Raw genomic sequence first — 23,242 nt, 5'->3', positions numbered from 1 at the left:
GTCATTGATACCATCAAGTCACTTAAATCCTTTGATATTTAGATTCTTCATCTATAAAATGGGGGAAATAATATTTATAGCACCAGCCTCATGGGGGAATGCTGAGTTGCAATGTTTGTGTGGATTACAGCACAACTCATGGAGTGTGTACAGAGTTGAACCGAACACCACTGGTTAATGGTCCCTTGGTCCCATGATAGTCCTAGAGGGTTCCTGTGTGAAAGAGGATAGATGGCTCATTGAGCAGTCAGAATCACCTACAGAATAAACTTACTCTCCTCTTCTTCCTCTCTCCTGAATGTGTGTCTTGGGACTTGACGGTTCTCTCTTAGACTTCTTATGGGAGGCCAGGAAGGATTTTCTTCTTTGTCTTTCCGACCCCGACTGCTCACAGATGGCACATAGCTTCTAAGTGAGCCTGAGGCTGAATCTCAAGGCTGCAACTGCCTCTCCTTCTTTGTGTCTTTTTTTCCCCACATACAGGTGACCAAACGATAAACCTGAGATGAGTTTCTCTAGCCTTGATGGGCAACTTTATGGATTTCAAATGGGGGAGCTGCTAGCTTTCTCTATCGCATGATAGCAAGAAGAGTTTCCTAAAATGACACTGTTCTGGAAGGGTGAGCCCAAGCTATCCCCTAAGATATGAGCCTTGAAAGAGTTGTTCAGGCAATGAAAAACTGAGGTGAAGGAGAGATGACTCTTTGAGCAATTCCATAAAGTATTTCCTGTTTTAATGTTTTAAACATCGACCTCGAATACAACAGGAGCCATGGTTTACTCTCTTGAGTCTTTGTCAATGAGTCTTTCATGTTTGAAACATTTCTTTTGTGTGGAAGAAATAAATAGCTGTCCTATACCTGATCAATCTTTATACTGAGCATCTTTCTAGAAGGGAGCCTGTTGATCCCTTGTGGGGAGATGCTAGACTTGAGCCAAACTTAAAATTTAAATGTTTTTCCCACTGGAGGGTTCCGGGAGCATAAAGAGATAAAGAGAGCAAGAAGAGCTTGACCTCTGTTTTTAGCGGTCAAGCTCATCCAGAACTGAACCTAGTCCAGAGCTTAGACCCCTAGTCTCTGGGCCCAGTGGGATCTGTTATTAATATAGTCAATGATTTAAAAACTTAGAGTACTATATAAATGTGTACTATGATGATGAATTCAATTCAATTTTGTTATTGATTAATGGTCAGGACTTAAATGAAGGGATCCGGCCTTGCCTATTAGATAATCAACCACAAACCTTTGAGTAAAAAGACAAAAATCAAACAGTCTCTGATCTCAAGGAACTTATATTCTGCCAGGAGAAATAACATCATATATATATATATATATAATGATAGATATATAGATATAGATATAGATATATAATGATTGATATATATATATATAATGATATATATATATATATAATGATAATAGCTAGCATTTATATATTACTTTAAGATTTGCAAAGCACTTTACAAATATTTCACCATTTGATCCTCACAAAAACATTGGGAGTTAGGTGCTGTTATTATTCTAATTTACCAGATAAGGAAACTGAAACAGATAGAGGTTAAATACTCTGCCAGGGTCACACAGCTAGTAAGCATCAGAGGCTGGATTTGAACTCGAGTATTCCTGACTTCAGGTCCAATGTTCTATCCACTGGGCCCATTCACTCTGTTATTGTCTATTGACTTCAGTTTCGAAAGATGACATTTCCTGACCTTAGGTTCAAATTCTAGTGATATTTGGAATCTCTAATCTCCTTTCATTGACTACAAACCATAGCTGGAAATAACATCAGAATCCCAAGACACCCAACGTAATCGTAACTCAAACCTGAACTCCTTGGTTTGGTTCCTATGTCATCTAAATGAATTTATTCATTTCTTTTCACCTTCTGGACTTTTCTTGGTGCTTTCTGATTGAAATGGAATGGGAAAAAAGGTTTATTGCATGCCATTAAAATAAATTTCAAAATACAGAACATTTTTTTTTCTCCAGAATTTCTCCCGGAAGCTTTGGGTCGGTTTCTACTGTGTTATTGGTTGAATATTTTCTTGCCAGGATAATCCACTTTTAGTAGCTTCATTTACATTAGATATCACCTTGGAGGGTTATAAAACTAGGCCCATGGATTACCCAAGAGAAATTACTCTTGAAAGTAATCATCGGGAGTGAATTTTCATCACTGATGCAGGTACTACTTCCTCATTCCATGCTGTTTTGTCTCTTTCTTCTTTGCCTGGGATAAAAGTTATGAGCAAAAGGATTTTTGTTATCATCTCAATTTCTAAAGAAATTTAGCCTTATTAATCATAGAAGCCATTTGTGAAAGGTAAGCCAAAGAATGCCCAAGATACCGGATGACTTTACAATATATTTCATGCTCTCTATCTTTATGTGTGTGTATGTGTGGGAAGACCCTGAATTTTCATTACATCTTAATAGAACTAGAAATGTTTTATGCAGCATTAATTTTTATTTCATCTCTCCATATTTCTGTGTTGATATTTAATTTTCATAATTATCTAAATGGCTTTCTAATATCATAATAGTAGGCTTTCTTTCCTTCTATAGTAATGGCAGCTCATTCATGCTTTCTTACCCTAGGCAAATCTCAACCATGTCCTCCCATGAGTTCACTAGAGTAGGTCCACCCAACATGTTGGGAGCCTTCCTTGCTCCCTTCTGTTATTTAAAGGCTCATGGCACTATAGAATCATAGATTCAGAACTAGAAGGCTACTCAGAAACATTTAGTCCAACCTCCTCATTTTACAGGTGAGGAAAATGAGACCAGGAGAGGTTAAATGACTTGCCCCCAAGTCATACAGGGAGTAGGAGAAAGAAGTAGGATTTGAATCTAGGTTTCTTGACTCTAGCCTGTGCTTCCCCCCAACCCCTACCCCTACTGTACCACAATGACTTCTATAGACACATATTGATGTAGATTGCAGATTGTCTGTTAGCTGTCTCATTCTTACCACCTGACAGCCCAGCCCAGCTTCTTTTTTGAGCATACCTTTTTTCTTAATGATGTCATTTATACCTCTTTTCCTTCATTTATATTACTTTAATGTTTTTCAGCCTGCTCACACCCACTGTATGCCTTTGCATTGACCTTGGGATGAATTTTAACCAATTCTTTGGATACTGTGGTGTTCCATGACTTAAGACCATATCAAAGGGAAAAATGTCTTGCTTTTCTTACAGACTTTTCTATACTCAAAATATTCAAGGTCAGCCTCTCACTTCCTAAATCAAGTTTCTATTCTCTGCTATCTCAGATTACTCTTGGGTATATGCTACTTCTGCAGAAACTTTCTATATTCATTGAAGGACTTTGATCTGCATTTTTTAAATATAAGTGAATATCTAACTCCTTTGTATTTTCAGCTTTCTTTACAAATCATATTATTTGACTTCAATCATGGGTTTTTTGCTTTTTTTTTCTTCCAGAAAGAGCCTAAGTACAACAAAAACACATTGATGTGGGCTCCGTTAATTTAGAAATCATTACTCGTCAGGGGTGGAGCAAAAATTTCATATGTTTTTCTATCAACAAAAGATTTGCTAAAAAGAATTAGTAATGTTAGTAAGATCCAAAGCCACAATGTTTCTCACCTGTTTAAAAATAAAATATATCCACATACCAACTGTCCCTTACCCTTGGAATGCATTCCCAACTCATCTCCACCTCACAGAATCCTTTCCTTTAAGCAACACCTCCTTCATGAAGTCCTTTCTAATATCCTCAACCAGTATGGCCCTCCTTTCCCAGAGAGCTGCTATTTAACTGGTCTGTACTGATCTAGGCAGTTGAGTAGTGCACTATATAGACTGTAGTACTTAAAGAACTCAGGAAGTCCTGGGTTGAAATTTGGCCTCAGATACCTACTAGCTGGGTGACTCTGGGCAAATCACTTAATCTCTTCCTGCCCCAGTTTCTTCACCTATAAAATGGGAATAATAATAATAATATCACCTACCTTCTAGAGTTCTTGTGAGGTTAATATTTCATAAAGTGCTCTGCAAACCTTAAAGTTCTGTATAAGTGCTGGTTATTTATTTTCATTATATTTAGATATTATCTCTATGTATGTATAAATGTACATATGTGTATATATGTGTGTGTATGTATTTGTGTGTGTGTGTGTGTGTGTGTGTGTGTGTGTGTGTGTGTGTAATCAAAGTACCATGAGGGAGAAATAGGATGTGCCAGGCTAGTTGAAACTAGTACCACCATCATTACCACCTTGACCACCATCTACCTTCAGATCCTAAGGGAGACAGTCGAGGACTCTAAACCCAAGAATCTTGAGAATACCAATGCTTCCAGCCCAGAGCCCTTAGCCGTCATCTTGGGAAACAAACACGGTGGAGATGCAACCTGGTGACTGCTCCTGTGGTGTTACAACCATAATTACTGAAGACCAAGGAAAGAAAGTTCTAATCATCCAAGTCCTTGGCACTGTCAGATGGTTCAACATCAGAAACTGATATAATTTTATTAGTGGAAATGACATGAGAGAGAGGCCTGACCATCTGCTTTGCCGTTACACCCTAAGGACTACGAGACCTGTCCATTTTTCTTGCAGCTGAAACTTTCTCTGTGTGTTGTCTCCTCCATTAGAATTTGAAATCCAAGGAATAGGGACTGTCTTTTTTTTCCTCTTTCTGTCCCCAGCATTAGCACAATGGTTTCCATATAGTAAGCGTTTAGTAAAGGCTTTATTTATTTATTTATTCATTCATTCCTATGAATATACTTAACAAATACAAGATGGGGAGGCATGATGACTACAGATTGTTAGAAAAAAGATCAAAGGCATACATGTGCTGTAGGTACATATGTTGACATGTATGTATAACATGTGTAGGTACATGTATGTACACATGTTGCACAAACCATATATGTATTGTCTCCTCATGAGAATGCAATACCTCACAAGTGGGGTGGGATGACAGATGCATTAGCAGTGAAGGAAAGGATAGATCGACTTCATTTTGTTTGGAACTACTCCCTTTCAAAACACAATGGTTAATGAGACTCTTCAATTTGATTGATGTGGTCTTGGCTATCTTCTAGTCTTTGCTTTGGGTGCCTACTTTCTTCACAAATGTTCTTTTGGTCCATTCTAGATTTTCAAAAAACTGTCAATAAGCTAGTGTAGCCAGACTGTGTGGAGGCAAATAGAGAGTTAGAATAACATAAAGGTAGGAAGGGGCCAGGTTTGAAACAGAGGACTTGATACTTAATTCTGAAGATAATAGAAGCCACAAGAATTCGTTGAGCAGGAGATTTACACAGTAAGTCTTATGCTTTTGGAAAATATCACCTTGGCAGCTGACGGATGGGAGTGGGGAAATCCTTGAGACAAGGAACCAAATAAGAAGACCACTCAAATGCACCAAATGAGAGGTGATGAAGGCCTGAATGGGAATTGTGGCTGTGTGAATGGAGGGGAGAGATGTGAAAATAGTAATGTCAGAATCTTATAATGGCTTGGATGTGTAGAATATGTAGAGGATATTTTGAGAGAGAGGGGAGCTAGGTGGTGCAGTAGATAGAGTGCTGGGCCTGGGCCAGGAAGACTCTTCTTTGTGAATTCAAATAGGGCCTTAGACATTTACTAGCTTTGTGACCTTGGGCAAGTCACTTAACCCTGTTTGCCTCCATTTCTTCATTTGTCAAATGTGCTGGAGAAGGAAATAGCAAATCACTCCAGTATCTTTGCCAAGAAAGATCCAAAGGGTGTCATGAAGAGTTGGACATGACTTAAATGACTGAAGAACAACCACAAAAGGATCATCTTAAGTATGTCACTTAACTGTGTTGGCCTCAGTTTCCTCATCTGTCAAATGGGCTGGAGAAGGAAATGGCAAACCACTCCAGTATCTTTGCCAGGAAAATCCCAAATGGGGCCACGAAGAGTCAAACATGACTGAACAACAGGTGGACAATATTTAGGGTGAGAATGTGATGAGTAGAATATACCTCCTGTTTAGTCTGATGGGAAATCTGTCACCCTCATTTTGGAATGTAGTCATAGCTTTGGGATAAAGTTTTAGACAATTTCTGCTGAGCTAAGCATAAAGGATAGATTTATGGCTTTTGTTCATTCATTCGTTCATTTCATTTATTTGTTTACTTATTTATTCACTAACTCATTTATTCACTGGCCTATTTGTTTATTCATTGGATACTTAATGTTTATTGATTGATTAATTGATCATTTGTTTATTAGCCAGGCCTGAAATTTCATGATTGGCACTTTTTCTGAAATATATAATCTTAGAACGTTACCTGTGAGTACTAAGAGGTTAAGTGACTTGCCCAGGCTCGCACAGTGAGTATGTGTCAAAGAGCAGTTGTGAATGAAGTTTATCATAACTTCAAAGCTGGCCTTCTATCTATCCTCTTGGTCAGGGTTAATTTGCAATTGGTAAATATTATCTCGGGCAGAAGTTTTTAACTTTTCTGTGTCATGGGCCCCTTTGACAGGTAGGTGAAACCTATGAATCCCTTCTCAGAATAAGATTTTTCAACATAAAATTAAATATAGAGAACTACAAAGGAAGCCTGTTATATTGGAGGAAAAGATATCTTTCCCATCTAAGTTCATAGATGCCTTGAAATCTGTACACATGATGGACTCAGATTCAGAACACCAGAGTTAGGGGAAGGATGGAACAGCCAAAAGAAACTTTTCTCATTGAAGGAATATTATAAATAGTAATTAAGTGAAATGGGAAGAACACCATTGCTATTCTACTTCATCTACATTCTGGGTTTAATGGAGTGTTGCCTGGCAACCCAACCACCAATTAGAACACTATTTCTATGGGAAAAATTTGTGGGCTGTTAAATGTTTTGATGTTGCTACAAGATCTTACAAGATCAAAATTTCTTCATGTAAGAAAAAGCATCTATGAAACTCGTTCACTATAACTAAGAGAAGGTTCCCCTTGCAAAGAGATGGATGTATGAATTTGGGAGAAAATATGTTCATCTCCACATCTAAACAAAAAAAGGGGGAAATTTCACCAAATGTTGACGAATGCACAGCTAGTTTCTACGGTTTGCTGAAACCCTCAATATGTTTTGATACAGTATCTGTGTTGATTTCCTTTGTGAGGTTTCATTAACTTGCTGATAAACAGCTCTGTGACAAGGCACCAGAGAGAGATAACAACTTCTTGTTTATCTTTTTATTTTTTTCTAGAACAGGCAAATGATGTTTTGAAAAGTCTGTGTTCATAAGATAAACAAGCATTGTATAGCTGTAGAATCAAGTACCACATATATGTGTATATGTAGAATAATATGTTATGATTCATTATAATATTGCATGTTCATTGTAATATGTAGTTATTATATAATTTACTACCATATAGGGCATTTTATAATATGCATATTATATTACAATATAATATTCATGTTATAGGAAACATGTGTATATTATATTGTTATAGTATGTGATACTACATAATATATTATACATATATACTATATATTGTAATATAGTATATATTACATAGTATATAATATACTGCATATGTAAATATATACAATAACAGTTTGTAGCATATATTACATAATTTATAATATACTGTGTAACATACAGTATTATATAATATGGTATATATTATTATAGGGTATATATAAATAATGTATGTAAATAGTATACTTATAGTATGTTGTATAGATACCATATTTATAGTAATAGTATAACGTTGTTGTTCGGTTGTTTCATTTGTGTCTGACTCTTTGTGACTCCATTTGGGGTTTTCTTAGCAAAGATCCTGGAGTGGTTTGCTATTTCCTTCTCCAACTCATTTTACAGATGAGGAAACTGAGGCAAACAGGGTTAAGTGAGTTGCCCAGGGTCACACAGTTGGTGTCTGAGTCCAGATTTGAACTCAAGAAGATGAGTCTTCCTGACTTCAGGACCAGTACTCTATACACTATGCCACCTAGCTGCCCTATATAATATATACTATGTTATATTTTCTATATAATCCCTAAGATAATAATTGTGCTTTTTAAGATTGGTGAAATGCTTTACTTCTGTGATCTCATTTGGTTCCCCCTCTAACCTTCTGAGTAGGTGCTACTATTATTATCACTTTATATATGAGAAAATTGAATCTCAATGAGGTTAAATGATTCACCCAGAATCACACAGCTAGTAACTGCCACCACATTTGAACCCTGGTTTTCCTTGCCTCCTAATACAAACCTCCCTGTCCTTTTTAGAGTTTGACAAATATTTTATCTACATGATCTCATGTGGCCCCTAAGAGAACCCAGTGAGGTGGGTACGGCAGGTATTACTATCTCCATTTTACAGATCACAGAAACATCCCACTTATGAATGACTCATGCACGTGATAGGTGGAGTTGCCTTCATCTTTTCCCCAGAGCTGGGAGAATTAGGTAAGATAAGTGGGCACCTAGGGTACAACACAAGGTTGTGCTAGGGGTATAGAGGATAATGGATGCAATGAGAGACATGTATTCATATCATTTTTATTAATGCATATGAAAGGTACCATGGCATGGGGACTAGAGAGTCTCCCTTCACAGTCAGGAAGACCTGAGTTCAAATTTACTCCCTACCATTTACCAGCTCTGTGACCCCTGGTAAAACACTCAACCTCTCAGGACCCTAGGCAGCCCACCAAGGCTCTAAGTTGCAGAGAAGGTGCCACCCTATATTGGTAGAAGACCAGGAGTTTCTTATGCTGATTAAATCACAGGTCCAATTTTTTTAAAGGACATATTTTTAACACCAGAAAATCTTATTTTCCAATGCATAGAGATATTTATTTTTGTGGTGATTCCATATTGCATTGAAGACACAAACCTTACCTTAAAGCAATGTGATAAGAGCCTAATTTTCTTTTTTAAAAAATTCTGACTTAAATGCTCCCAAACCATTTCCATGTGCACACCAGAATACAAAAAGAGGAATGTATATGAAACTGTGAATCATTTTCTATTGCTTGGGGAGCACAATTTTCAAACCACACTCTGGCTCTACTTATTTTTCACCTTCTGTATGTCCCTGTCTTCTTCATCACTTATCCATTTTCATTCAAAAGGGGAAGATGAAAGAACAAAAACGGTCACCCCCATGGGGGTACAAAGACACCCCCATCGCAGGCTGGAGTCTTGCCATCTGCCCTGACGCTGTGTTTCTTTGTACTTCCAAGGGCCTTGCCAGCTGTCCTGCACTTGCCCCATTTTAAATGTTTTATTTCCACGATTAGAATGTAAACTCCCTAAGGGCAAGGACTATCTTATTTTTATATTTATTTCCTCAGTGCTTAGTATAGGGCCTGGTCCAAAGTAAGCACTTAGTAAATGATTTTTTACCCCTTCATTCACCCCTATTATGGAATAAATAATAGTTACTTTCTCCTAATTGATATAGTTACTTTCTCTTACATGTATTATCATTACTCCACTGTTGCTTATATAACCGTTTCAAATTTTGAAAGCATATCTCTCATATATACATATATATACATATATATGTGTATATATGTAGATATACATGCTCACACATAAATACACACATAAAATGTATATGCATGTATATATAATACATATATAACATGCACATGTGTGCGTATAGGCAATATATGCACGCATATGCACGTGCACACACATACACATACATATACATAGTCACACATATATACATGTATGCGTGCATGCACGCATACATGCATACATACATACATACATACACACATACATACATACATACATACATACATGCATGCATGCATGCATGCATACAATTTGATCTTCATAGCAACCTGACAGCAGGTAGGTGCTACAGATCAACTTACTCCCATTTTGCAAATGAGGAAACTGAGTCTGACCCTGTTATGTTAAGTTGCCATGTGCATCAGAATTCAGAGAAACTTCTTTCTCATGGTGCCAGAATCAGGGGAGATGTATTTCTGGAATCCTGAGTCAGATTCAAAGGGCATTTCCTCCGTTGAAGCGGCATCATGTATTGGTGGTTAGATGGAATGGGAACAGTACATTCTAGGTTTAATGGAGTGTTGTCCGCCAAACTCACCGCCAATTCTGATGCCATTTCTATGGGGGAATTTGTGTTAATTTCTGAAACAGGTTTGCCAATGAACTCTGGAACAATTGCTGTTGTTCAATTGTTCAGTCATGTTCCACTCTTCATGACCCCATGGACCACAGCATGCCAGGCTGCCCACTACTATCTCTTGAAATCTATCCACGCTCACTGTCCATGGGGTTTTCTTGGCAGAGACACTGACAGAGTTTGCCATTTTCTTCTCTAGTGGATCACCTTTTGTCAGAAATCCCACTATGACCTATCCATCTATGTACAACATAGCTCGTAATTTCACTGAGCCATGTAAGCCCCTCTGCCATGATAAGTCAGTGATCCAGGAATGTCTGTCTGTCTGTCTTCTTTCTTTCTTTCTTTCTTTCTTTCTTTCTTTCTTTCTTTCTTTCTTTCTTTCTTTCTCTTCTTTCTTTCTTTCTTTCTTTCCTCCTTTCTTTCTTTCCTTCTTTCTTTCTTTCTTTCTCTCTCTCTTTCTTCTCCTTTCTTTTTCTTCCTCTTTCTTTCTTTCTTCTTTTCTTTCTTTCTTTCTTTTCTTCCTTTCTTCTTCTTTCTTTTTTCTTTCTTTCTTCTTCTTTCTTTCTTTCTTTCTTTCTTTCTTTCTTTCTTTCTTTCTTTCTTCTTTCTTTCTTCCTTTCCTCCTTTCTTTCTCCTTCCTTCCTTCCTTCCTTCCTCTTCTTTCTTTCTTTCTTCTTTCTTCTTCTTTCTTTCTTCTTTCTTTCTTCTCTCTCTCTTCTTTCTTTCTTTCCTCCTTTCTTTCTTTCTCCTTCTCTTTCTTTTCTTTCTCTTTCTTTCTTTCTCTTTCTTTCTTTCTCCTTTCTTTCTTTCCTCCTTTCTTTCTTTCTTTCTTCCTCTTTCTTTCTTTCTTTTTCTTTCTTTCTTTCTTTCTTTCTTCTTTCTTTCTTTCTTTCTTTCTTTCTTCCTTCTTTCTTTCCTCCTTTCTTTCCTCCTTCCTTCCTTCCTTCTTTCTGTCTCCACATAGAGTGTCACACCTCTACATGAGGTATTAGGGTACACCCAAAGGGAATGTAAATTTTAATTTCTGAAACTTTTTTTTCTTGCTTTTTGTTTCTTTTTTTTTTTATTTTAAAGACCAGCCTTAGCACTAAATCACTCTGGTCCCAGAACAGGCTTACTCAGTCACTATTTGGGCCCTGATAGTCTCAGAATGAATGTAAATAGCAATTGTTTCTGTTTTGGCCAGAAACCCTGTGGGTCTTCCCCTCCAAGATCTAATTTTTTTTTTTAAAGAGGCCATTCTTTGCCTCATTTTTTAAAGCCTTAATCACTGATTGGACAGTGCCTCAGTCAAACTGAGACCTGTTAAAGACTGTAGCTTGAAAAGGCCAAGGTCCCCACTGCATTCTGGGCCATCTCCAGTTGTCCTGATCCATGTCTGGCCACTGGATCCAGACAACTCAGCAGGAGAAAGTGAGGCTCGGTGATTTTGCATAGCCCTCCTTCATTTAAACCCAATTCACTTGCATGCCATGGCATCACCTCCCTGATGTTATGGTCCTCTTCTTGATCAAAGGACAAACAGCAGCATATGCCCATAAACCAGAAGATTGTAGGATTTTGGAGATGAGAATGTCTTTAGAAATCAGAGAATAATAAGAAAAGCTTACAGAATTGGAAGAAAACTAGGTGCTATGTAGTCAGGTCCACCTCTGAAAGCATCAAGTCCACAGCATTCTCAACAAATGGCCAACCGGATAACATTTAAAGGCTGCTAATGAAGGGGAATGCATTGTCCCTGACACAGCCCACAAATACAGTACTCTAGAAGAATTGTAGCATCTTTGCCACAAATAAGGAAGAGGTTTAGGGGGCAAGATAATGAATTTAGCCTTAGATCTGTTAAGTTAAAGATGTCTCCAAAACATCCATTTTGAGATATCTAATAGGTAATTGGAGATTCAAGAATGAAAGTCAGGGAAGTAAGTGGGGCTGCATGGAGAGGTGTAGACATCATCTAGAGATGATAGTTAACGGTATGGGAGCTGATGAGGTTTTGAAGAGAAGTAGTGTAGAGAGAGAAAAGAATAAGGTCCGGGGAAGAACTTTGAGAAATACCCACAGTTAGGAGGTATGATATGAATAAAGAGCCAGTGAAGGAAACTAAAGGAAGATCACATAGGAAGCTAGTGTCTATGCCCTGCAAAGAGAGCAAAGAAAGAGTAAAAGGACCAATGCGTACAAGAGTATTACAGCACTCCTTCATAGTAGACAAAATTCAGAAACTAAAGAGGTATCCTTTTTGTTGTTCAGTCATTTCAGTTGTGTCCAACTCTTGGTGATGCCATTTGGGGTTTTCTTGGCATAGATTCCAGAGTGGTTTGCCATTTCCTTCTCCAGCTCATTTTACAGATGAGGAAACTGATGTAAGCAGGGTTAAGTGACTTATTTAAGATCATCCTTTTGTTGTTTAGTCATTTCATTTGTGTCCAATCTTCATGACCCCCTTTGAATTTTTCTTGACAAAGATCCTGGAGAGATTTGCCATTTTGTTCTCCAGCTCATTTTTCAGATGAGGAAACTGAGGCAAAAAAGGTTAAGTTACTTGTCCAGGGGTCACACAGCTAGTAAATGTGTGAGGTCAGATATTGAACTCAGGTCTTTCTCATTCTACTGCACCACCTAGGTGCCATCCTCTTTTTAGGAAAAGCTAAGTTATAAATATAAAATAGTGTAATAAATTATAAATATAAAATAAATAAATATAAAATATATAAATTATAAACAGCTAAAGAAATTATGGCATTTGAATGTAATGGAATATTATTGGGCCATAAGATATGACAAAATGGACAATTTTCTGAGATAACTGAAAAGACCTTTATGTACTAATGCAGAGTTAAGTGAGGAAAAAAATCATAATTTATTCGATGAAAACACTGAAGAGGAAAACAGCTGTGAAAAACTTTGGAACTCTGGCTAATGAAATCAGCCATAGTCCAGAAAATTGAATACAAAACATCCCTTCCTAGAGAGATGATGGCTATAGAATGCAGAAAGACATGCATTTTTAAGCATGACCAATATGGCGATCTGTTTTTTGAATTTTCCATGTTTGTTGTAATGGAGTCAGTTTTCATTTTTTGCTGGGTTTTATGGCTCAATTGGGGGAATCAGTGGGAGGGAGGGATCATAAATACTCCTGAAAAGAAATTTTTAATCCTATCTACTTTGTTTTATGGATTGAAAAACAATATTTGGAATTCACCAGACTGCCAAAGGGGTCTGTCACACTAAAAACATTTAGAACCCCAATTATAAGGGGGAAGAAAGGTGGACAAAACATGGTGCTAGAAAATTCTAATTTTGTAATCTAATTCATTAAAAAGTGGTAGGTAGGAGGGAGGCAGTGTAAAAATACCTAGAGTCTTCATCAAGTTCCACTTCATCTTATAATCACAGAATTTAGATCCTGAAGATACCTTATCTAAACTCAGGGTATCATCATTTTGTTTTTGTTTTTGTTTTTTGCTTTTAGGCAGTTGGGGATAAGTGACTTGCCCAGGGTCACACAGCTAGTAAGTGTCAAGCGTTTGGTCTGAGGCCGGATTTGAACTCAGGTCCTCCTGACTTCAGGGCTGGTGCTCTATCCACTGCACCACCTAGCTGCCCCAGTTTTTGTTTTTGTTTTTGTTTTTTTTGCAGGGTATCATCATTTTACAGATGAGAAAAATAGATGCAGAAAGTCCCTGCAAACAAATAAGAATTTTAACCAGTTTTCCTGATGCCAAATTCCTTATTTTTGGTTTTTGTTGGTTGGTTTGAAGATGAAAGACTTTTATCCCCCGAAGACATTATAGTATAACACGTACTTTATTTTTAACCAGGCATCCTGTTAGCTGCAGCGAAACTAACTGCGGAAGTCGAATTCTCCTTTTGTTTAGCTAATGCCAAAAAAAGAAGAAAAAAAGAGAGCAAATAGGGCCCCCAGTGTTGCAAGAAGACACTGTCTCCTTCATCCTTCCTTTTTTCTCCTCTGCTACTGTTATTTCTATTTCTTTCTCCCTTCTCTACATCTGTAAACACAGAGGAAACAAACCTTCTCTGGTTTCTACACAATTACAGTATTCTCTTTCCCCCCATAGTCTACACTCTTCACAAAGCGTTCACCTGCAGTTATTCCAATAGCTTGTCCTCTTTGAAAGAATAGTGTTCTACCTGAGATTGTGTCCTACTAGAAGAATGGGAACCTCTAATACTGAGTGGGCCATTGAGGGCAAATATCTTTAGAGAGCAACCTCTTAGGTTGTGATTTCAAACCAGCCTTGCTTCCTTTTTCCACAGAATTACAAAATCACAGTATGAGAGAATTGCATAGGCCTATAGATAACCTAGCAAAATTCCTAAAATTAATAAATGAGCTAACTTGAGATCCTGAAAGATTCATGGGTTCATAGACTTGTAACTGGAAGGGAATTGAGAGGTCATTCAATGCAGCCCTTTCTGTGAGTTCATAGGCTCCATATATTCCAACCTGGAAGGGTCACTACAGGTCACTTAATCCAACCCCATTATTTTATAGGTAAGGAAACTGAGGCCCAAAGAGATTAAGTGATTTACTCAATGCTATGCAGATTGTAAGTGACAGAGGAAGGATTGGAACCCACCCCTTTTAATCTGATCTAAATCTGGTGCTCTTTCCATTGGAAAACATCTCACCTGCTCATTCAACCTGCTTAAATCCAGTTCTATTCTTGGTTCTTCTGTACCGGATCCAGCATTTGACTGTCTCCATCTTGTGCTCCTCTCTTTTTTTAAAAAAAAATTCTGCCTTCCTCAGACCTTGCAACCCCAATTCCCTGTTTCCCCAGGTCTGAATATCAGGTAGAGTTTGGGGACTGCAGTTTAAGGAGAAAGAAAAGGAATCTTGGCTTTTCTTCTTAACTACTCTAATGCCATCTTATCACTTGACCAAAATGTCTGTGTTCCTAGGAAAAGATGGACATTGAATACAAAAATTAAACTTAGCCCAAATTCAGACCTCAAAATAGAAAAATGCCTCTCAAATCATCCTTAAATCCTAATAAACAATAAATAGCTCTAGCTATACCACATAACTGAAAACCAAGAGCCAGGAGCAGAAAACAGATTAAATGAAAATAAAGTCTCGTCACACTGAGCTGAAGATGAAAGATTGTGAAAGTCAATGAACAGAAAATTTTTGCAAATGGGCGCTACCCACCTATGGTTGCCCCATCAAGAACCATCACTTTTGAGTTCCATTATTAGTAGGATTTTCATAACTGATAAGGAGTTTTGAAAGATATCTTGCCCTGTTCAGTTAGTCTTCCAATTGGACTTCCCTTTAGGGATCTGCCTGAAGATGATGGGGATGATGTCAATGATGATGACAATGACAACTGCAACTACAATATTCTACTCACCCACCCATCATATACACTGCAACATATCATAAATAAGGAATTATGAAGGAGAAACAGGGTAAGAGATACAATCCAAGAAACATATAGGCAAAATTAATAAATAAATTAATGCAGTGTTGGGCCTGCCATGTGACTGGAGTGAAGGAGAGATAAGCAGTGGAAAACATGTGTGGTCCATTGGTATCCTTAAGATGCCAAGAAAAGTGAAGCAAGGTGAAACTCCTAGAACCAGCTTACAGGAGGCCAAAGACAGTAGTCATATGGGATAGGTAAATACAGGCAGCTGTAGTGCTGGAGGGGACTGCAGAGACCATCTAGTCCAACCCTCTCATGTTGCAGATGAGGAAACTGAGGCCCAGAGAGATTAATTGATTTACTTGAGGTCATGTCTCTATTAGCTATCAGAGGAGCTACTGGCATAAAGGTAATAAATGGAAGGATTGCCTTGACAACAGGGCGATCCAGCCACTTTCTCGGCCCCCCTCTGTCTCAAACGGAATTTGAAATCTTCCATTGTTCCAAAATGTGACATTTGTGTTTGGGTAAGTCTGCATGCTTTCAATTTTGAATTCATTTGGACTCTTCACATCTCAATATCTCTTTCTTTCTCTCTTTGGAAACTTGTTTTTGAATTCAAGTTGACAAATATTTGCAGAGTTTCTGCTATGGGGTAGGGCCCGTGTTAACCAAACTGACTGTTTGCTCTACTTAAGTCATATCGAAACTGGTTTCAGTTTTAAATTTAAGGGGGTTTTATGGTTGGCCCAGCATTGCCGCTCCCCTCCCCAGCAGATCGACCACTCTGCTTTGGCTGGGACTTTGTAGGTTGCTAAGGACCAAGCAGCCTTCATGTCTCGAATTTACTCCTGTATTTACTTTTTGTTTAAAAAAATATGCGTGTGTGTGTATATGTGTGACCTAATAGTAATAATAGTGAAGCAATTACACAGTACTTTAAGGTTTGCAAAATACTTTATGACCTCACATGACCTTCATGATACCACTAGGAGGTAGGTGTAATTATTATCCTTATTTTACAGATGAGGAAACTGAGTCTAGTTGAAATTAAGTGACTTGTTCAGGACCACACAGCCTGGACACAGTGTCTGAGGCAAGACTCCAACTCCAGGCTTTATGTGACTTTGGGCAAATCATTCAAAATGGGAGCCTCAGTTTCCTCATTTGTAAAATGATCAGGCTAGGGTAGATGACCGTTGGCTTGGAATTATATTTCCTTCCCTCCTCTGCTCTCCTATACTGGGGCTACATTGTCCCTCAGGAATGTCTCTAAGCTCGGACAGAAATTCAGGGAGTCTTAAGGGGCAATATTGGTTCCAGTAATTCCTTTGCCCAAGCAAAGGCTACTTGGTCAGTAGAGCAATAGCTAGTGAGTGCCTAGTGTGTAAGGTGCAAATTACATATACCACAAAGGGGAAAATGGAGCTTGCATATCTCATGAGTAAATTTAAAATATTCACATCCATAGATTTTCTTGATGATAGGAACTTGTGCTCCTCTTCTATAATGGAAATCTCTTTGGAGTGGAGGAAAGCAGGGTCCTTGAACAAAGGCCAGATCCAAAGTATGATAGTTAAGGAAATCGACACTCTCTTTTGATATATAGGCATATCAATATATGCCTCTCTCTCTCTCTCTCTCTCTCTCTCTCTCTCTCTCTCTCTCTCTCTCTCTCTCTCTTTCTTCTTTTTTCTGTTTATATCTTTCTCTATATGGGGAGAGAGACAGAGACAGAATCAGACAGAGACTGAGCATATTGGGGGCAGCTAGGTAGCACAGTGGATAAGTAAGTGGACCTGAAATCAGGAAGACCCACATTCAAATCCAGCCTTAGTTGCTTACTAAACTGTTTGACCCTAGGCAACTGACTTAACCTCTGTTTGCCTCAGTTTCTTAAACTGTAAAAATGGTGGTAATAATAATAGCCCCTATTATTATACAGTGGGGCAGCTAGGTGGTACAGTGGCTAGAGCACTGGCTTGGAATCAGGAAGATTCATCTTCATGAGTTCAAATCCAGCCTCAGACACTTCCTAGCTGTGTGATACTGGGCAAGTCACTTAATCCTTTTTGCTACAGTTTCCTCATCTGCAAAATGAGCTGGAGAAGGAAATGACAAACCGCTTCAGTGTCTTTATCATGAAAACCCCAAATGGGATCACGAAGAGTCAGACATGACGGAAATGACTCAACGACAATTATTGCACAACAGCGTTGTTATGATCGAAGGAGATAAAATTCGTAAAGCACTTAGCACAGTGCCTGCTGTTACATAAATGCGAGTTACTGTTTTCATGATCATGATCATTATTGTTGTTGTTGTTGTTGTTGTTAAATTCTTTAAGCAGAGGGTAGTTTGGGAAGGGAGGACATTAGCTGTTTAGAAATCAGGTGCACATAGTGACTTCTTTATAAGATTGCTGTGTGGTTAAAATGAGAGAATGCATGTAAACTGCTTTCATAAAGCTTAGAGAACTGCAGAAATACTAGTTTTTGCTGTGTTGTTTTGTCCTTAATTCTGGAAGAGGACCATGATATCAGGAAGGTGATGCCATGACTTGCAAGTGAATTGGATTGAAGTGAGGGAGGGTTGTATAAAGTCACCAGCCTTGCTTCTTCCTCCAGAACCATCTGGGTCCAGGGGCAAGATATAGGTCAGGTTTTATTATTCCTCAAATAACTTCCTAAAGGGACATGCATTTGGACATGAATCCTCTTTTCTGAGAGATACTGACATAACTTTTAATAAGTAGGGGTGAGTTGATATCATCATCCCCACACAACCTGGGGTCACATCACGAGGGAGTGGAACTATGGAGAAATGGGGCAAATGACAGAGTGATTGAAATATCAGAAAAGAGCTGGAAAAAATCCAGAGCTTATGGCACTAATGAGGGGATCACAGGATCACAGATCTATAGCTGGGGAAGAGGTCAAAGGCCATCTAATCCAATCCCCCCCTCTTACAGTTGAGGAATCTCTGCCCAAGAGAGGTTGTGAGCTGTCCAAGGTGACATAGGTAGCAACCTTCAGAGGAGAGATTCAAACCTAGATCCTCCAAGATAGTCCTAGTAGACCAGGCTGCGCTGTCCCCATCTAGGAGGCAGCACGGAGCCATGGAGGGTCTGGTAGAGAAGCAAGGGTCTGAAAGGGAAGAGGAGACCACAGGAGTGGAAGTGGAGAGACTTGAAAGTTACAGCATCTACTTCCCAATTTTCCCTTGTAAGAGTCAACATTAACTGTGGTTTTCTGTGGAACCAGTGAAGCAACTTGATAAGTATAGAAACAAGGCAAAGAGAGGTCAGAACTTTTTTTCAGTATTATATTAGGGCAGGAACTGGGCATCAAATTTTACTGATAACAATAGCTAACCTTTAGATAGAGGTTGTGCTAGGCGCTTTCCTTATTGTTCAGTCATGTCTGACTCTTCACGACCCCATTTGGGGTTTTCTTGGCAAAGATACTAGAGAGGTTTGCCGTTTCCTTCTCCAGCTCATTTTACAAATGAGAAGACTGAGGCAAACAGGGTTAAGTGACTTGATCAGGGTCACAAGGCAACACATGACTAAGGTCAGATTTGAACTCAGGAAGATGAGTTTTCCTGACTCTAGGCCTGGTGCTCTGTGCACTATGGCACTACCTCGCTGTCTTGAAGTAGAAGTAGCACTAGTAAGTCATTGCTATATAGACTGGGGCCAGCTTTCCTTAAAAGCTAGAAAAGCTATCCTGTGTCTTGAGTGATCCAGGGAACTAAGGTTCAAGCTGTTAACAAGGTTTCTGATTGGCTAGGGTGTAAAAGGCCCAGCCCAAGAGGAATAAGTGCTTCTCAGACCTGAGGCATACCCCACTGCCAGCAAGTAACCACCCTCATTTGACCCAACACATCCTTTTGACAAGATGGGCTTCTGTATGAAGCAGAGGAGTATCCTTGCTGAGCCTGATTTCCATGCTTTTTTTATGTACTGGGTGGTCTACACCAGTGGTATCAAACTCAAGGAGAAATGGAGACCAGTAAACTAAATAGAAGTATTCCCTATGGCCGTATATTGACTTAAAAACTTTGTTACTGTTATTTTTCACTTGGGTCCAACTCTTTGTGACTCCATTTGGGGTTTTCTCAGCAAAGCTACTGGAATGGTTTGCCATTTCCTTCTCCAGCTCATTTGACAGATGAAGAAACTGAGGCAAACAGGGTTAATTAACTTGCCAGGGTCATACAGCTAGTAAGTGTCTGGGGCTGGATTTGAACTCATGAAAGTGAGCTTTCTGATTCCAAGCCTAGCACTCTATCCACTGCATCACCTAGCTGCCCTTAAAAACGACATATTATTCATATTCTATTCCATTTATTTTGTTAAACATTTCCTAATTATATTTTAATTTTAAGCACAGTGTCTGACTTATAATAGGCATTATATAAATGCTAGTTACTATTTTCATGGTGATGATAATGATGAAAATAGAAAGTAGTTAAAGAAAGAGGGTCCTAGCTATTGGGGATTCAGGAGCCTTTAATACCTTCCTGGAGCACTGGGGAGTGTTACAGTGATTGATACCCCTGGTCTATGAGATTGTTCCAATCTTAATCCAAAACTGCCAGAACAGGCTGACTCAGTCCTGGACCACAAATATACTCTTACAATGGTTGACAAAGTATTTTTACATACATTAACTTGGTTGTTTTACATATATCTATCATTCTGAGGCAGCTATGGGGTTCAGTGTATAGAGCGCTGAGCCTAAGAAAGACTCATCTTCCTGAGGTCAACATTGGCCTCAGACCCTTACGAGCTCTGTGACCCTGGCCAAGTCACCTAACTCTGTCTGCCTCAGCTCCTTGTCTATAAAATGAGCTCGAGAAGGAAATGGTAAACCACTCTAGTATCTCTGCCAACCTCAAATGGGGGCCCAAGGAGTTGGACACAACTGAACAACAACATGTTGGAGGTAACTTGATAAAGGGACAAATGGTTCTGGATTTGGGATCAAAGGATCTGAGTTCAAATCCTGTGCCTAATCTCTCTGGGCCTCAGTCTCCTCAGCAGCAAAATGATAGGCACACAGTATGTGCTGAATTGACCTTATTTCATTAGACTAGGGATATATCCTAATGGAGCCTGAGGTCCCTTCCAGATCTAGACATAGGATTCCATAATGCCCCTGAGCTGGGGTCTTATTTGTGTGTTCACATGTTTTGGTGTCGTTCCCACTGAAGGTAATTTTTCCAATTCAGGCTCATACCTTTCCTTTCCTCCTACCAGGAGGGAAGGATCACAAGTTGGCTGAATTGTTAAGATTCATTGTTAACAGCTCTTTCCTTCTAAGAATGTCACCACCTGGAGCTATCTGAGAGAAAATGCTTGCAGGCCCCTGATAGGCTCCTTTGGTAGCAGGGCAACTTGACAAGTAAAATTCCTATTATAATTTGCCACCTTTTTCCATGATGAGAAACAAGAGGTGTGATGGAGGGGTCAGAGATATTTTCATTCACTTCAGTTGAAGCAATAATTGGTGGGATCACAACTTTTTCTCCCTGCAGCAGAGATCTTAATTTTTTCCCCTGGTCTATGTGGGGACTGGAAAGTCTCTGTGTCTCTGGTGGTCTTCACATTACTGTCTTCGGAGAGTTTTTTTTAATGGGGTCTTGTTGAAACTATCCATGCTTGCACAAGATTTTAGGGAGGAAGTCTGGGGCAAGTCTCTGACACCACTTGGGAAATAAGTTTGCAATGGCATAATGTTGTTAAGTTTGCAAATCAGATTTAGTGTTTCACACGGAGGTGGAAGAAGAACATGTGCTATTGCTGAAACCTAACTAATGGGGCAGAGTAGAGATGTTTTATGCCCTATTGTTTCCAATTTACTTTACTCAATTTTATGCCCTAATTTCTTTTGGAGGGAAGGTAGAGGGAGAGGGGAGACTAGATCTGTTATTTCATTGGGATAAGGACTCCATTCCACGACACAGATCAGCAACCTCTTTGCAACTTACAATATTGGAGAGTTCCCAGGGACATCAAAAGGTTAAATGATTTGCCCACCTCCAGCATATACTAGAACTCGAACACAGGTCTCGCAGACTGTGATGCTACTACACTATACCAAACTGCCTCTCATCCACATTGAAAGCTTACTTAAAGTTGTACGAGGGCTTTTTTTATAAGTATAAAGGAAAAGTCAACGTAATATTGTGGTAGAGGGTCAGACAGCTTTGGAGTCAGGAAAGCCTGGGTTCAAAGCCCACCTTTGACACATACTGGCTACATGGTCTTGGGCAGATCACTTCATCTTCCCAATGTCCTCGGCAGCTCATTAAGACTAGAAGTTGCAGGATGATTGACCATCAGCAGCAGTCAAGGATGTTTTCTTACAATGAATGAAATCACAGATCTGGCCCAAAATTAAAATAAAATAAAACAAAACTTACATAAAAAGTATTTGTAAAGGCCTAACATTTTAATGTCCATACCGAGGTATACATGTTAGAAAATTCATAAATTTGGGTTTGATTCAATGCAACAAACATTTATTAGATGCCTGCTGTGTGCAGAGGATTGTACTTAATACTGAAGAAAATACAAAGCTGAGGTAAGATAAGACTTTTGCTCTCCTGTGGGTGATGATGGCTTTACTCTTAGTTATAAGTATTAGTAAAAGACAGTGTTAATTGAGCCTGGGGCCTTTCTATGAAATGTGAGTGGAAATTCAATCACAATGCCATTTGCTAATAGACATGAAGACACCAAGACATCATGGTGAAATCAAATGAAGGACTGATTAGCCTTCATAAGAGAAGGGCTTATGGTCTCTAAATTAACTTTTATTTTGCCTTAGATATGATCTTACATTCTTAAAGACCATAGCTATACCATACACAGTAATCTCTGGAGATGGGACAGTGATCTAATGACCCAAAGTAAAACAGTAATAGAGTCATTTGGAATCCTGGAGGAAGTCTTAGCTCAGTAAACCTCAGTAAACCTCATTACACATATTAGAATGTGGCTAGTAATTGGAATTGGCCTTTTTTCTCTTACCCAAGGACCTCAGAATTTTCAATGGCAACCAAAAAAAAATCAAAAGCATTTTTGCATCTTCAGTTCTAAAGTTTGAGTAGGGTTGACCAATGCAAGATCTGAAACTAGCTGGGGTTAGGGGGAGGGAGGAAGGTAAGTATTCATTGAAACTGAACAAATATTCATTGTATTTCTGGCTGTCCTCAAACTCCTCATCTCATGCCAAGTTCTGGAAGAATTTTAACATTTCGAAGTATCTTTTTTGTGTGTGAGAATATCATCCTTAGAGTTTCTTTAAAAGGAAGAAAGAGAAAGTGGAAGAGGTAAGAGGGGAATGTAAGGGGGGGGAAAGGAAAGGGTAGGGGGAAGAGGGGAATGTAAGGGGAAGGGGAAGGGAAAGGAAAAGGAAGGAGAAGGGGGGAAAGGAAAAAAAGGAGAATGTAAAGGGAAGGGAAAGGTAAGAGGAAGGGAAAGACAAGGGAATGGGGAAGGGTAAGAGAAGGGGAAAGGGAAGGAAAGGGAAAGTGAAGGGAAGAAGGAAAAAGAAAAGGAAAAGGAAAGACATGCTCTTATAAGGTAAACTTTTCCAGATCCATTATTAGGCTTCAAAGAGAAAAATCCATATTTGTTGGCATGGAACTACAAAGGATATTCAAGATTGCTAGAATAGAAATCTGGGCCAACATGGTGC

General features: G+C 38.8%; 2 long non-coding RNA genes across 8 annotated transcripts in view; one reads left to right on the top strand and one right to left on the bottom strand.

Moving 5' to 3' along the window:
- Window positions 1-23,242, bottom strand: part of LOC110221777 (uncharacterized) — a 214,606-nt gene that overhangs the window by 98,650 nt on the left and 92,714 nt on the right. The gene's annotated exons all lie outside the window — the stretch shown is intronic.
- Window positions 4,953-23,242, top strand: part of LOC110221779 (uncharacterized) — a 45,813-nt gene continuing 27,523 nt past the window's right edge. For both annotated transcript variants that reach the window (XR_013482889.1, XR_002328241.2), the window contains exon 1: window positions 4,953-5,302. This is a non-coding gene — a long non-coding RNA (uncharacterized LOC110221779). The remainder of the gene's footprint in view (window positions 5,303-23,242) is intronic.

Source organism: Phascolarctos cinereus, unplaced genomic scaffold (assembly GCF_003287225.1).
Source record: "Phascolarctos cinereus isolate Bilbo 61053 unplaced genomic scaffold, phaCin_HiC Scaffold_1;HRSCAF=81, whole genome shotgun sequence".
In the NCBI taxonomy this organism is placed as follows: Eukaryota; Metazoa; Chordata; class Mammalia; order Diprotodontia; family Phascolarctidae; genus Phascolarctos; species Phascolarctos cinereus.
This window is presented reverse-complemented; position numbering and strand designations above follow the sequence as displayed.